This window comes from Mustela lutreola, chromosome 13, assembly GCF_030435805.1.
Source record: "Mustela lutreola isolate mMusLut2 chromosome 13, mMusLut2.pri, whole genome shotgun sequence".
In the NCBI taxonomy this organism is placed as follows: domain Eukaryota; kingdom Metazoa; phylum Chordata; class Mammalia; order Carnivora; family Mustelidae; genus Mustela; species Mustela lutreola.
This window is the reverse complement of record NC_081302.1, coordinates 13,552,552-13,568,568: the sequence shown is the minus strand read 5'-3', so window position 1 is coordinate 13,568,568 and position 16,017 is coordinate 13,552,552.

The following is a 16,017-nucleotide window of genomic DNA, read 5'->3' as shown; positions in this document are numbered from 1 at the left end:
ACCTGGAGAGATAAAAGAGGAACTGTGAAAAGTAGACCTTTGCCCAAAGGAGCCATATAATCCCCCCGCAGCATTGTGTACACACACACACACAAACACACACGCAGGGGCAAGGCGGTGAGGGAGCATCAACATGGATTTCTTCCTCAAGGACTGACAAAGCCAGCTATGTCTTTGAAACCAATATTTTAAAGTTGACTCTGGACACAACTCCAGCTTTGGTCTTATTAAATCACGGATGACAGGGAGGAGCCCGGGACTTTGCAGATAGTCTGTTTTCCTCAGACACGCCAGGACGGTTGCCAGCCACCCCCTTACATCTTGCAATTCCCTCAGAGCATGAACCTGTTGCATGTTACTAGAAAACACCACGGGAATAGCCTGCTCACGTTTTTTCTAGTGAGCTGCCCCCAGGCTGTGTCCCCACAGTTTTGTCCTTGTATACTGGGGAGGGCTTCAGAAACACACCCTCACCCCATGTCATGGTCCTTGGAGCAAGGATCAAGAGCGTCTGTTGTATCCGGGGACCTGGTGTGCCGGGCTCCACGGTCAGAGCGGCAGCGACCGTCCTTCCTCTCCTTGTCCTTGGGCACTGACCTTAGCCCTGCATGTTTGCAGGGATAAACAAAGACCAGTCTATACTGGCCTCTGCTCTTGCTCTCAGTCCCTCTCTGGGACGTATCCTTCGGCCACAGCACTGTGCCTGATGTGCCTGAAGCCGAGTGAGTGTAATGGCGGGACTGAGTCTAGAACACGGTAGAAAGCCGGACGTCCTCATGCCTCACAGATCCTCCTTGAGGAACGTTTCTGGGCACCCATGACCCGCCGTGACTATGTTCCTATCAAGCAACCAAAACAGGCATAGACATGCGCTGAGAGCTTTCCAAAGGCCATGCTCCTGAGGCACAGGGCAGCCACTGTATTTGAAATAATAAAAACCACAGTTCAGAGTTCGGCTTTGCAGATTTCTAACCAGATAACCTTAGACCAGTTATTTAATTCTGGAGGCTTTTGTTTCCTCCACAGTCAGAGACAAAAGTACCTCTTTGCCTACATCATGGTTTAGAGATGGAACAGGCTGGAAACGGAACATAGGATAAGACACCGTAAGAAAGCTGTTAAAGTCTATTGTGACGTCAAGGCTTACTATCAGGTGGCTAATACCATGCCAGGTGGCATGGAATAGAAGGTAACTAAGCCTGGAGACTTATCTGAAATCAGCTCACCATCTGGCTGGAGGGCAGGGCTCTGTACATGGTACTAATACACTCTTAGAGCCGCACATTATGTATGGCTAATAACAAAGAACATTCTGTCTACAGAGTTGATCTGTGATTATTTCCATTGTACATATGAGGTAATGAGATGCAACGATCCCGCATACCTTTTGAAGGTCACAGGCATAGCTGCAGAAAAACGGCGAACCCAAAATATGAAACCTATGGAGTTTAAGTCCAGACTCCGAACTTCACCTTGACACCATGCCATGTCCTTTTATTGGTATTAAATGTTTAGTACAGGCAGTAATGAAGCAAGCCTAGTTATGGAAGAGATCAATATGATAATCCTCTCAAAGACCCTATGTATCTTTCCCTCAGAGCCCTACTTCTGGCTTTATGATAAGCTAGAGTAATAGCTTAACCATAAAAATTAAGCCTTCTTAATGTGCCCTCCTTTAGAAAGTTCTCGAAATCTGTCAGCTTAGCTAAAATGTGGAGCTTTTGAGGAAGGCTTTTACGGAACACTCAGACCCTGAACTCCTGATGCCAGTGGAGAGGGGGTCTTCAGGAAATTGCCAAGCATGTCCCGTAGATGCCAGCGTTCCGCTCACACATGCAGCTAATTCGGCCAATGAACGCCATATTTACTAGTATATTTTATTAGGATTGCTTCAGTGTGCCCTCTTGCTTGAAAGTACTGAACTGTAGCCAGTTCCTTTGAAACAATATTGGTCTCATGCATAATGAAATAGAATTGAATAGCACTTCTGGCTCTTGAGGGAGTCAAAGTGTATGACAGATTATAAAGAACAGTTTGATCACAACCACGTAGCACAATTACAATAAAGAAGAGGTCTTACTGAGAAGGCTGACCTAGAGCAGAATATGACACAATTAAGAGCCACTCCTTATTCCTTCTTCAGATATCTGGGAGAATTCACTGGTTCCTGAAAGTTCACCTATGTCTTTTGATTCCTCCTTCTGAAACTAATAAAATCTTGATGCGACTATTCCTAACTCTAGCACTTCTCTTCACTATCTTGTGTTCATTTTGGCTGTCTCCCCACACTGCCATATGAAATACAGAAGCCATCTTCTAAGGTCTTGGAAGAACAATGCTAAAACTCCAGGGATCTCTCGATATCAGAAAATGGGTTATTTTTCCTTGAGTGTCTTTTTTTTTTTTTTTTCGTGAGTTTTCTTCTGGAGGCTTCATTTAACGTTAAGTGTTGATGAGTGGTCTGTTCAATCAGGTTCCCAGCACATTTTATTGAACAGCAATCCTGCGAGCTGAATTTGGTGTTCAAGTGACCCCTTACTGATGGACGCTCGCTGGTAGAGATTTTAGAGATCTCTTGGAGATCTGTGCCTTCGGCAGAGTGCTCCCTCAGAACCAGTCATCCCAGGGGAGGACTCCAAATCAGACGATTTTGGAGCACTTTCTTCAGTGAGTTTCTACAAGATAGAGAGCAAGTGGACCATGAAAATTAGCCAGCGATGTGGTCAGGGAACCCATGGCGGCCATCAGAAGCCAGGCACCCTGAAGCTGCAGCCACATGTACGGGCTGAGTTTTGGGTGTTTGTGGTCTAGAAGAACAAGTTTTGGGATAAGACAAGCCTTGTAAGGATCTAATGAGGAACCCAAAATCAGCCCCCAGGATGACCTAAATGCCAGTGTTTCCTGGAAGTTCTAAACACAGTGAGATGCAGAAGATCGCCACACATGCAATTATTGGTCAGAATTGGCCTCCTCTACTAGGCTCTAAATTTACATCTTGTCAATCACTCTTTGCCCTAGTCTATATGGTACCCATTCAGCAAGCTGGACTTATTTCAGGCAGTGTGCGTCGTTAGGGACAAAGCTACGGGATGTGACCTGGCATCCTGAGAACCCAGTCATTGTGCTGCAATATACACAGTATATTAGCAAACCCCAATTCTTCATGCTGCCCCTCTCCTTGGGGCCGACTCTTGTGAATTCTGAGCAGGAACCTGCTTCAGGAAAACAGAGATGAATCTCTGTTTCTGTGGCTTCCTTCAAGTTGAGTGAACTTGGTCCAGCTGTCTCTTAGAATGAGTCCCACTTGCTTTCATTTTAAAACATAGGTCATTAACCTAAATGGAAGAGAGCGAAACAGATGACCAATGACCCTTAGTTTTGTGGGCAATGTGCTGTGTGTCCAAGAGCAATAAAAATTTCCAACTCGGACAAGTTAGAGGCAGCAGAGGCCCTTTCTCGAAGACCTGGAACAGCCCGTGATTTCGGTGTTGGCATTGTTGGTATATCCTATAGAACTTTCTTTTTATTTTAAATTGACTGCTCTGCTTTTCACCTCAAGTTCAAATTGTTAGTAGGGAGGCTGAAAAGATGAAGAATTTATGTTAATTTGGGTATTTGGGGAGAGTTACTGCAAATGTAGCATCTTTTCACTGGATGGATTTGTGGGGGTGACACATGCGTCCTCCCCACCACCTCCAGATGCTGGGGCTTTAAATTGTCACGAGAGCTGACACCTTATTGTGCTGTTATGTCTTTAAAATAAGGTGGGTGTATCATAAATTCCCTCCGAAAATCGGGCAACTTTTCCTTTGTTTCAACTCACGTGGAAAATATTAAGCATATGAAGAGACATCTTAAGTGGTGGGAGTTTTTCTGCAAGTAGGGAGCTAAGCCAACTATATGCATTTCACCCATAACCTCCCAATCCTCCTAGGAGGCCCCATTGTATTATTTTCCATGTTATATGAGCAGAAATGAGCATCATAGAAGTTTTTTGGCTTGCCCCAGGTCTCCCAGGCTCACCCGTTATTAGTTTGTATCTCCAGCTCCTCCCAGTGTTCTTTATTCTGCTTTGTGAAGTGGGGTCTCCAGGAACCTCATTTCTCCCTACCTGCCCACAGGTGGTCCTCAAAGGAGGCTGCGGGCTACAAGAGGGGGAAAGGTTGTGAGCTAGTTTTCTAGGACTGCCATCAACTACCACAGATTGGGTGACTTACAACAGAAGCTTCCTCACTCTTGGTGCTGGATCCTGAAAGCCTGGAACCAAAGTGTCGGCAGGACCATGCTCTCTCTGCTGGAGGTAGAAGAGAATCTGCTCGAGCCTTTGTCTTGGCATCCGGTGCTGCTGGCAGTCCTTGGCATTTCCTGGCTGGTAGATGCATCACCCCAATTCCACACAGCACCACACACACGGCCATCTGCCCCCCTGCGTGTCTGTCTTCACATGGCACTCTCTTTGTGCATCGGACTCTGTGTCTCTCCTTTTGCTATAAGGAAACTTGTCACATTGGATTAAGGACCCACCATACTCCATCTTATCTAATCCTACATCTTAATTTACATCTGCAAAAACCCTCTTTCCAGGGACACCTGGGTGGCTCAGTTGGTTGGACGACTGCCTTCGGCTCAGGTCATGATCCCGGAGTCCCGGGATCGAGTCCCGCATCAGGCTCCCAGCTCCACGGGGAGTCTGCTTCTCCCTCTGACCTTCTCCTCGCTCATGCTCTCTCTCACGGTCTCTCTCTCAAATAAATAAATAAAATCTTTAAAAACAAAAACAAACAAAAAAAAACCCCTCTTTCCAAATGAAGTCTTATTCACAAGTACTAAGGGTCAAGACTTTGGTATATCTTCCAAAGAATGAACTCTACCTATACAGGACTATTATTTTGCTCTCCCTGTGACATCCACTCACAAGGCAGCTGTGGTCCCAGCAGAGGTCATCACAGTGGCTATGTCTCTTGGGCTCTAGAGGCAGGTCGTCTCCAGCATCTTTCTTCTCTGAGGAGCCCGTACCGCCACTAACCAGTCCTTAGCCCAGAGATCTGAATCTCAGCTCTGAAGGGCCCTCGTCAATGTTTCCAAGTCCCTTCCTTGTTCACTGTTCCCTCTGCTGTGATGTTTGTAACTGCGGTCTGCCATTGCTGCCCCTGTTAAAACTTAAAGTACTTATTTTTTAAAAGAGATTTTATGTATTTGGGAGAGACAGAGAATAAGCTGAGTGAGGGACAGAGGGAGAGGGAGAAGCAGCCTCCCTGCTGAGCAGGGAGCTGGACGCGGGGTTCGATCCCAACACCCCAGGATCATGACCTGAGAGGAAGGCATACACTTAACTGACTGAGTCGCCCAGGTGCCCCTTGAAGTTCTTTTTTACTGTTTCTTGTAGATAATCACCTTTTATCTAGTCAACTTGTTATCTTCCTATCAACTTCTCTGTCAAAATATTGATCTCCTGACTAGAAACTGATATGCGGGCAGTGGACTGGGAACTACATCTCAGGCAGAGTGGTGTCGCACTTACATAGTTGAGCTGTGTCTTAGGAGAAAGCACTGGAACTTTTCCCAGTCTTCAACTTTGCACTGCTCCTGTGAAATGACATGGACGAAAGCCCCTACCCTTGCTAGTTTTGAAGCCAGAATAGGTGAAATAAACCGAAGGATCTTCTGGTCTCTAAATATGTCCAAGCAGTGATGAGCCCCACTGATGTCCCACTTCTACATACCCCCAGCAATCTACTGCCCGGTCGTCATGAGGGCTGTATGCAGGTACCCCATTTTCATCTTCTGCTGGGAACATGGTAGCAGGGCTCCTGCCTACCTCTTTTGAAGTTAACTGTGGCCCTAACTTCCTTGGACCAATGAAATGTGAAAGAGAATGTCCTGTGCCATTTTCAAGTAAAGCCCTAGGAGCCAATGCAGGACGCCATCTTCCCCTGTCCTGTCAATCATGGAAGTGCATGTGAAAACGGAACTTCCGCCAGCACCTGTCCCTGAGTGACTACAATGAGCAGGGCACCCACCTACACCGAGCTGCACATGTAGCAGGAGGGGGAAATGAATGTTTGGTGGACCATTTGTTCTGGCAGCATATGGAGCCTGTCCTGATTAGTACACAGACTCCCATGTCCAAGGCAATATCTCAAGCTCATACATTTTTAGTACTTTATTCATTTGCCTCCTGGGACACTGTGCTTCCCTGGTATTCCTTCACTCTCATTGGCTTTTCCTTTTTTCTTTTTTGCAGGTTTACTGGATCCTTCTGCCATTCTGTCCTGCAAACGCTGAAATGCACCAGGGTTCACTGCAGTCATTTCTCACTGCAGTCATTTCTATTCACACTCGCTCCCTAGGAAAATCTCATTTAGTCCCACAGAAATTAATTTGCATCTGTCTGGAAATTGATCCTCATTACCAAACGCATATCATGAACTCCCTATTAATCGTCTCCATCATGATGTCTCCTGGACCACTCTACATTTCAGATACCCAACAGAAATTTTGCACACCTTCAAAATCTTCTCCATCTCATTCTCATACCATCTAATTGCTCAGACCTCGAAGCCTGAATTCATGATTCTGCTATTTCTACTGCCTCTCCCAGGTGCTCAGTCCACAGTAGGTCTTGTTGGCTCCAATTCCAAACTGCTTACCAAATGGGATCCCTGATTGCCACTCCAAGTGCTTTCATCTGAGCCCCACCCCTGCATCTAGTAGGCTTCCATGACCTCTTAATCTGTGCTTCTGTTTTCACTCTCAGTCCCCAACATCCACGTTACAGACAGCAGACATCATGTTCTTTTTAAAATATGAATTATGTCACATTGCTCTCCTCCTCCTTCGGAAACCTCCAATAACTTTCTGCTATACCTAGAATAAAATCAAATTTCTCTAGACAGAGGGGTGCTTGGGTGGCTCAGTGAGTTAAGCCTCTGCCTTTGGCTCAGGTCATGATCTCAGGGTCCTGGGATCGAGCCCCGCATCGGGCTCTCTGCTCAGCGGGGAGCCTGCTTCCCCCTCTCTCTCTGCCTGCCTCTCTGCCTACTTGTGATCTCTCTCTGTCAAATAAATAAATAAAATCTTAAAAAAAATTTCTCTAGATGGAATAAATTAGGAACCCCACACTTGCTCACTCAAAGAATGTAGCTGAAACTGGAAGCCACATGCTTCCCTTCAGAGTTTAATAAGAGATCTTGAAAGAATGGAAAGAAGATAAACTATTCAACCAGCGCCACTTATCACTAAGTAAATAAGAGGAAACGGAGCTAATATGTACCCATACTAGTTGCCCACAAACGTAAGTGACATCTCTGCTTATTCTTTGGTCTTCCTGGGTGAGCGTCCGTTTGCTGAGAAGGTCTAAGAGCTCACCAGTTATCTCGAAAGGGTTCTTAACAGTGCTGGGACTCTGTTGACATGTGTCCTTGAGATTAAAAATGTCTACTATAGGAAATCACATCTATAAGATCATTTTGTTGTTAAAAAAAAAAAAAAAAGTCATGTTCATTCATGGGAGGTTGTTAACTGATTTTGTCCGGGGAGTTGAATTTTGCCCACCAGGCTTGCGATAATTATTTTACTGACCTCTCTCCTCTATTTCTAGGGAAACCAACTCATGTAAAAGGACTATCGAAGATTTTTTTAAACCTAAGAAGAAATCTTAGAAGCATTTCTTCCTTGTAATAATTTTTAAGTAATAATAAATTCTCTTAAAAGAAGCTGACATCAAAGCACATTACTTTGTGTCCCAGTCTTACCCAGTATCCCATGCCTTAGCTCACAAGGCCGTGTGGGATAGGAACATCATCTACCTCCCTCGCTCCCTCCACGCGCTCTGATCTTATTGATGTTTCTAGACCACAGCAAGCTCATTTCAAATGTAGCCCCTTTATGGTTGTTGAGCATTCTGTCTGGAATTTGTTTTGCCTGATCTTCCCATGAATCTCAGTACTTAACGGGTGGTTTTGGTTCAAATACCACCTCCTCCAAGAAGTCTTCCCATATCACTCTATCTAACCTTCCCCTCCCCAGGCCCATCAAGTCACTCTTTCATTACCTTACTTCTTTTCTTTATTTTATTTATTACATGAAACTGTGTTCTTTGTTACTTATTTATTTGTCTTCTCCCATTAGCATTCAAATCCCATCAAAGCAAGGACCTCATCTGTCTTATTCATCAGTTTTTCCCTCAATCATGAACTTGGTGTCGTCTATGATAGATCATATAAAAGATGGCGGAATGAACAAGTGAATGTTTATAACTTCAAAAGCATTTTAGCAGATAATAATGACAGTCTTACACTACATATCTAGGTGAATTAGGGCCAAGGACAATTTTCTAGTAAGAAAATTGCCTGGTTCAAACACTATTTTAGCATGTGTCTTTTATAGGATACAGCTATAAGTTGGCTTAGCTGATATGTATGTTTTATTTAAAAAAAAAAAAGGCCACTTGAAAATCATCTGCATTGAATGAATTAGCAAGAACTCAGCCCACACTTCCCAGGTTAGCAGGTGATTCTTGCTGCTGTACATTATGGATGTCAGACTGAGCTGGTATAGGACATATGTGCTGCTTATTGAAATTATTAGGGTTCCTTAAAATCTTCCTGCTAAGAAATTTCTCAGGATGTCTGTTTATGGATCAAGAACTGTACCTGAATGAAATCTGACAGATGCAGAAGACTGGGGTCCCATCCACTGGCTTTAGCTGGGTCAGCAGCTCTGACACAGGATGTGGGCAAGGATTCACACCTTCAGCTGAACCAGGATTGAGTGAAGGACACATACACCCACGCTGGTGTTAGACCCTTGGATATGGATGCTCGAGCCAGACTCTAAGCAACTAGTTGTAGAGAATTCATGTTGCTTGTTCTTACTAGCAGAGGTCCAAAGATAGCTGCATGGAAGAGTAAAAAGAACACTGGATTTCTATTTTTGGAGAAGGCCATGAAGATCATCTGCTCCTCAAACAACTGAAGGGACATGTGCTTGGGTGACTCAGTCGGTTAAGCGACCGACTCTTGATTTCAGCTCAGGTCACGATCTCGGGGTCCTGGAATCAAGCCCCACATCGGGCTCCGTCAAGTCCGAGATTCTCTCTCTCTCTCTCTCTGCTCCTCCCTCTGCTTGTACTCTCTCTCTCTCTCAAATAAGTAAATAAATATTTTAAAAATTTAAAAATAAAAGCTTGGTGGGTTACACTTGTAGAAACTTTTTGGCGGGTGTTTTTGGTTACTGCAATGAAAATATTTTCAGTGGTCTTTTAGCCCATTTGTATTTTCTGTTTTGATTTCTCCCTGTGCCATTAAAACATCATTTTTGCTAGAAATTTATCTTTTTCATTGAGGTTTTCAAGGTTATGGTAATTTAGTTACATAATATATACACATACTATATAGATAATATCCTATGTATTGTATATGTTTTATATATACACTATATATGTAAAATATATATATAAAATATATATATGTAAATATATATGTAAAATACTCCAGATATGTGCGTGATTATGTCATGTGGGTATTATATATGTGTTATATACATTTAAAGATATGTATACCAGGTAGAATTTCTGTAATATTCTAGTTACTTCTCTCTTCTGAGTCTGCATGTTGTAGACCTCTAGCCACCCTCAATCTTATCCCTCTCTCCTGGCATCTGCAGCCTGGCCAGAAAGCACCAGGGAACTGATGACTTGTGCTTAGTCGAGCATTCCGCTTGGGGTTATTTTTGTTTGCTTTTTAAAAGGTTTTGCCAATTGTTCTGTTTTTACTAGCCATTGCTATATACCCCCCAAATCAAAGATCATCTCGGTGGGGAAGCCGGGACTCCTGGAGTGTGTTGTTGCGGGACTTGTTCTCACCAACGGGCCTCACCTGCTTCTTTTTCCCATCTGAAAGTGACTTTAATTAGAACCAAACAACAAACTCATATACTTCAGCCTTTCACCATGAAATTCTTTACGAATTTGATCAAAATCATTTCATACGTAAAGCAAAACATAACAACACCCCAATACTTGAGCCTATGCTTTCCTGCGAATATCATGCACCTTGGAGTAACGTCAGTTGGTCAGCCGACTATTCAGGCAAGTATTTGGAGCACATGAAGATTTGTTATTTGAGTTTTTTTTTAAGGGACAAGTGGGTTGTTGTTGTTATGTTATGTTTTGTTTTGTTTTGTTTTTTGATAGGCTTTTCTCTCTCTCTCTTTTTTACCTGAAACAGATTTAAAGTCACTTTAATATAAAACGGTATCCCTGTCTACCCTCTTAGATCAGTTTACTATTTCAAACTAATTTGGAAAATGACCTGAATCATTCCATTAGATAAAACGGAGGTGTGGAATTCTGTTAATTTTATTCATGCGTATGTTTAATAAAATGCCAAAAAACATTACCTATGTTGTTGCCTTTTCAAAAAAGTGTTGACAAGACGCTGCTCTGTTTCCCTGTGAGTCTGGGTACCCCCAACATAGCTCTGTTCCCGACGTACATGAACCTCTGTTTTATTTTTTATTTTTTAAAAGATTTATTTATTTATTTTTGAGAGAGAGAGAGAGAGGGAGAGGGAGGAAGCAAGCTCACTTGTCAGGGAGGAGCAGAGGGAGAGAGAAGCCCCGGCTGACTCCACACTGAGCCCAGAGCCCAAGGCGGGGCTCCATCTCATGACCCCAAAATCACAACCTGAGTCAAAACCAAAAAGTCAGTGGTTTAACCAATTGTGCTGCCCAGAATCCCCAATGAACCTCTGTTTTAAAACAACAAAGATGTATGGACTAAATCTGTACTAACCTTGGGAAGGAACTGTTATGGTGGTAATAGTTCTCAATGTTTTCTCCCCCGCCCCGACTTAATGTAGGAGACAAATATTCTAATCAATTCTTGATTCATGCCATGTTTCAATTCTCAAAAGACTATTGCAGTGGTTTTCTGTATTAGGTGAATTTTCCATTAACGTGGTCCAGATGATGTCATTTGGCATAGGCTGGTCCTGAGGATCTGTTTGTCTTTAAAATAAAATTTAGTATCTGTTCGTCCTGAGACTATAAAGCTACTTTAAAGTTATAAAAACCATTCACTTGGAATTCTAAGAGAAACACAACTCTATCTTCATGCAAAAACATGACTTTCTATTTTTTTCCTCTTGATCTTTTTCAGTATATCCACTGGCCAGTAAAAAGAAAACGAGCTGAAAAACTTTTAAAACAGCAAAAAAATTTTCTAATTTTATATTTGTGAGAAGGTTTGTGAATTTTAGGATTGCGCGCAGATTCATTTTGCTTTCATGTCGATTCTGGTGAAATACGTAACATTTCTGGAGTTCTTTGTTTTATTTATTTCACCTCCACGTGTTCTCCAGATAATGAGGATTGATACAAAGCAGTTGCTAATACCATTTAAATGAGATAATGGTACTTAAAACTCAAAGAGTCCTTCCTATGTTTTAGGAAACATGAAAACATGCCAAAACACTTGCACATCTTAGCTCATTTAATCCTCATGACAATGCTCTGAGGTAAGTATTATCATCTTTATCCCCACTGTATAGCTAAGAAAACTGAGCCACAGAGAAATTCAGTTGCTTGCCCAAGGTGAGAGCTATTAATTGGCACAGTTGGGATTCGAACCCAAACCCCACGGCTCTAAGAGTCCACACAGCTGATCAGGATTCTGCATCCCCATGTTTGAGTGTGATACAGTTTTATTGCTCATTTGTTTTGTGTCTTTCTAGAACTGGGAGTGGAAGTTTGCTCTCCGTGGTAATCAAACAGCTGGTAAATTACTATTTTTCAATTTTAAGTAATCTTAGAAATGTGGGATGCTCTGGGCAATTCCCTGAGCTGCTCACCCATTTTGGTTAGAATCTGCTACAGTTTCTGAAATAGTGAACAGCATTTGCCAGACAGTGCAAATATACAACACTTTAAAATAAAACGATTGGGTGCCTGGGTGGCTCAGTGGGTTAAGCCGCTGCCTTCGGTTCAGGTCAGGATCTCAGGTTCTTGGGATCGAGTCCCGCATCGGCCTCTCTGCTCGGCCGGGAGCCTGCTTCCTCCTCTCTCTCTCTGCCTGCCTCTCTGCCTACTTGTGATCTCTCTCTGTCAAGTAAATAAATAAAAAAATCTTAAAAAAAAAATAAAATAAAATAAAACGATTATGGCCATCCAGGGATCAGATCTGTTCTTATTGGTCAGTAAGTGTTGTCTTGACTGTAGAGTTTCATGAACTCTGAAAGAAAAAAAAAAAAAAAAAGAAAGAAACAAAGAAGCAAAGAAAGAAACAAAACCACCCAAAAAATTAACTGCGGCTGGAAGTGTTTCCTTTTACCAGCAGATGTCACTGTTGCCCCTCAGCAGGAATGTTTAGCCTCCACCGGAGATAAAACATGATGGAGAGCAGGAGAGTTATTTTACTAAAATCTCTCAAAGTCGCTGGGTACAATCATGTTGCTTTGGCTAGAAGACAAAGAATTAGGCAAAAGAGAGAGAGAGAAATGTGTCTCCTCACTTCCACAGGGGGCAGAGAGGGTTTCAGACAACCTGGTGCCTCCCTGATAACTCAGAGGCAGCAGCTCCGGGTGGGGGTGGGGGGGGCTGCGGAATGTGCGAGAAGGAGCTCCTCTGTAGTCAGAGCAGAGTCATTCTCTTCCCTCTTAGCCTCCAGGACTCAGCCAGAGCAGGAGTGCCAGGAAACAGCCAGAGCCACAGGATGGGAGTGAACAGACCTTGTTTGCCTGCACGTGCAAGGCACACTCCAGAAATGCCTAGAGATAAGTGGGAGAGAATTTACAAAGTCTGAAGGTCCTATATTGGCAAGTGGGACCAAAAGCAGTGGAAATGAGCCTCACACAAAGGCATTCTGAGTATCTGTCTCTGCTAGGTCTGGGGGAATGCAGAGCCATGGACAGCCCTGGACCCTGCCTTCACCCTGAAGGCAGAGGGAATGCACAAACAACCCTAGCAAACCAGAAAAATATGGCTGTGACTTCTGTACACTTTTTTTTCCCCTTAAAAAAAAAAAATCCTACTACTTTAAAACATTGCTAAATCACTGCTGTCGGCAATATTAGGATAACATCATTAATTATTTTAATGATTCCATAAGCAAGTAATAAGATACTTGTTAAATTATAATTGTCTTTAGAGGCATCAATTATTTGGATTTTTAAAAATAACCCTTCCTCTAAAGTGTTAATGTATTCTAGTAAATTCTGATTCCTAGGGTAGCCAGGAAATATATTCTACCTGAGTTTTAAGATATCCTTTTAGAGTACGTTATGGAGCACTTTTCCAAGATCAATCAATACACTTTTCTGACTTGGTCCTGTGATTTCAGAAGCTCCTTTTGACAATAAGGATATGACGTCCGTCTTTGCTTCTGGATGTGGGGCTACGTTTTGATCAAAGTTGTTAGCAGTAGGAAGACAGCTAGAGAGTGACCTTCAACTTAAACAGATATTCAGAATTATATCTCCTGATATAATTAATTTCTAGGTCACAAACAGTTGAAACTGCTTGGTCAATCCATACATTCCAACCGCGTAAAGAACATTACTATTTGGAAGTCTCCAGGCTTCCAGATGTATCAAGTGAAGATACAGAATTCCCAGTTAAAAGTGAATTTCAGATAAAAAGGAATACTTTTTTAGTACAAAAGTACTATACAAAAAATACTTTACATATGTGTTATATAAATGAAGTACTATATAAGTATGCACATAGGGGCACCTGGGTGCTCAGTGTGTTAAAGCCTCTGCCTTCAGCTCAGGTCATGATCTCAGGGTCCTGAGATTGAGCCCCTCATCCAGCTCTCTGCTCAGCAGAGAGCCTGCTTCCCTTCCTTTCTCTCTGCTTGCCTCTCTGCCTACTTGTGACCTCTGTCTGTCAAATAAATAAATAAAATCTTTTAAAAAAAAAGTATGCACATATCCTAAGTACCCCTTTTTTAATATTGTGGAATCCGTTTATTAATATTATTTTAAGGATTTTCACTTGTCAGTTCTTGAGGATATTGGCTTATAATTTTTCTGTTTTGTAAAAATCTTTTTCTTTTTTTTTTTAAGTTTTGGTGTGTAAGTGATGGTGGTCTCATAAAACGGGTTAGAATGTGTTCCTTTTCTTCTACTTTCTATAAGAATTAGTACAAAATTGCTGTGACTTCATCTGTAAGTGTGTGATAGAATTCACCAGTGAAACTACCTGAACTTGAAATTTTCTTTGTGTTAAAGTTATTGATAGTAAACTCAGTCTCCTAGATACAATTTTCTATTTATTTTGCATCAGGTTTGAGAAATTTTATTTTTCATTGGAGTTCATTAAATTTGTTGGCAAAAAGTTATTCATACTATTCTCTTATATTTTTTTAATATTATGGGATCTGAGCGAGATGCTCTTTCAATTTTGTTATTTATAATTTTTGTTTTTTCTTTTTTCCTAGGAGTATTATTTCTCAATTTTATTAATCTTTCCAAAGAACTGTCTTCTGGCTTTAATTTTCTCTATTATTATCCTTCTCCCTTTTTCAATGATTATTGCTCTTATTTTTACTATTTCATATCTAATCCTTTAGATTTTAAGGTGTTATTTTGGGGGCACCTGGGTAGCTCCATTGGTTAAACATTCAACTCTTTTTTTTTTTTTTAAAAAGATTTTACTTATTTATTTAAGAGAAAAAGCAGGGGTGACAGGCAGGGGAAGAAGCAGGGGAAGAAGCAGACTTCCACTGAGTCAGGAGCCTGATGTAGGGCTTGATCCCAGGATCCAGAGATCACGACCTGAGCCAAAGGCAGATGCTTAACCATCTGAGCCACCCAGGCACCCGTAAGCATCCAACTCTTGATCTCAGGTATCAGTTTCAGGGTCATGAGTTCAAACCCCTATTTTGGAGCCTACATTAAAAAAAAAAAAAAAGATGCTATTTTCTTTCCAGCTTTGTAAGGTGCAATGAAATCATTAATTTGAAATTTATCTCCTTTTCTAATATAAACATTGCCCCCTGGTGCTATGTTAGTTGCATCCCTCAATTTTCAATATACTGTCTTTTTACCATTATTCAAAATGTTTTCCCATTTCCTTTGAGATTTCTTCTTTAACCAGTGGATTCCAAATATCTGGGTTTTTAAAAACATATACCATTGTCATTTATTTTTGACTTAGTTGCATACCCTGTAGTCTTTTGAAATGCTTTAAAATTTATTTAATGGACCAGCACATGGTCTCTCTTGGCGAACATTTTATGTTCCATGGAAAAGAATCAATATTCTGCCGTTGTGAGTGTTAAGGCAAGATGAGTAATGTTGTTAAAATCTTCAACATCTTTCCCAATTTTATTGTCTGGTTCTACCATGTTCTGGAGGGAGGGTGTTAAGTCTTGGATTTTGATCGTATGTTCTCTATTCTCCTTTTAGTCTTGTAGATTTTTTGTTTCAGATATTTTGAAGCCATTATCAGTCATATACATTTATGGTTTCCCATGTTCTTCTGGTGAAATGACTCTTTATCATCCTGCTATTTCCCTGTGTGCCTCCAGCAATACTTGTCTGGAAGTCATACTGGTTTTTTTATTCTTAAATTTTCCAAGGCACAACTTTTCCCCTATTTTTTTCTTCGGACCTCCCTATGTCCATTTCAGTTATACCCTTGGGGATGGAGAAAATGAGCATCGTGTGATCTGTGGACCCACTGAGAGCTGGTCTGGACCAGAATTCCATTTATCAAGCTACCCCATATGTTCTCACTTCAATAGAACCCATGGTGATGCTTCCTGCCTGATCAATATCACCCTGTTTATTTCCCAAGGGGCCTGGTGCCATTTACAAACGTACCCAGACAGCAGCAGAGGGGAAATGCCTGGACATCTCTAGGACCACAGGATCTTGCGCGAATGACCTTGCCTACCTCTCTAAACTCATGTGGCCGCTCACCCTTGAGACACTGTCCTCCAGCCACACTGACTTCAGCCATAAGCTGGCTGTCTTGTGTGGGGTAGCGCCCCGCTGCCTTGTTCCTTCAGCT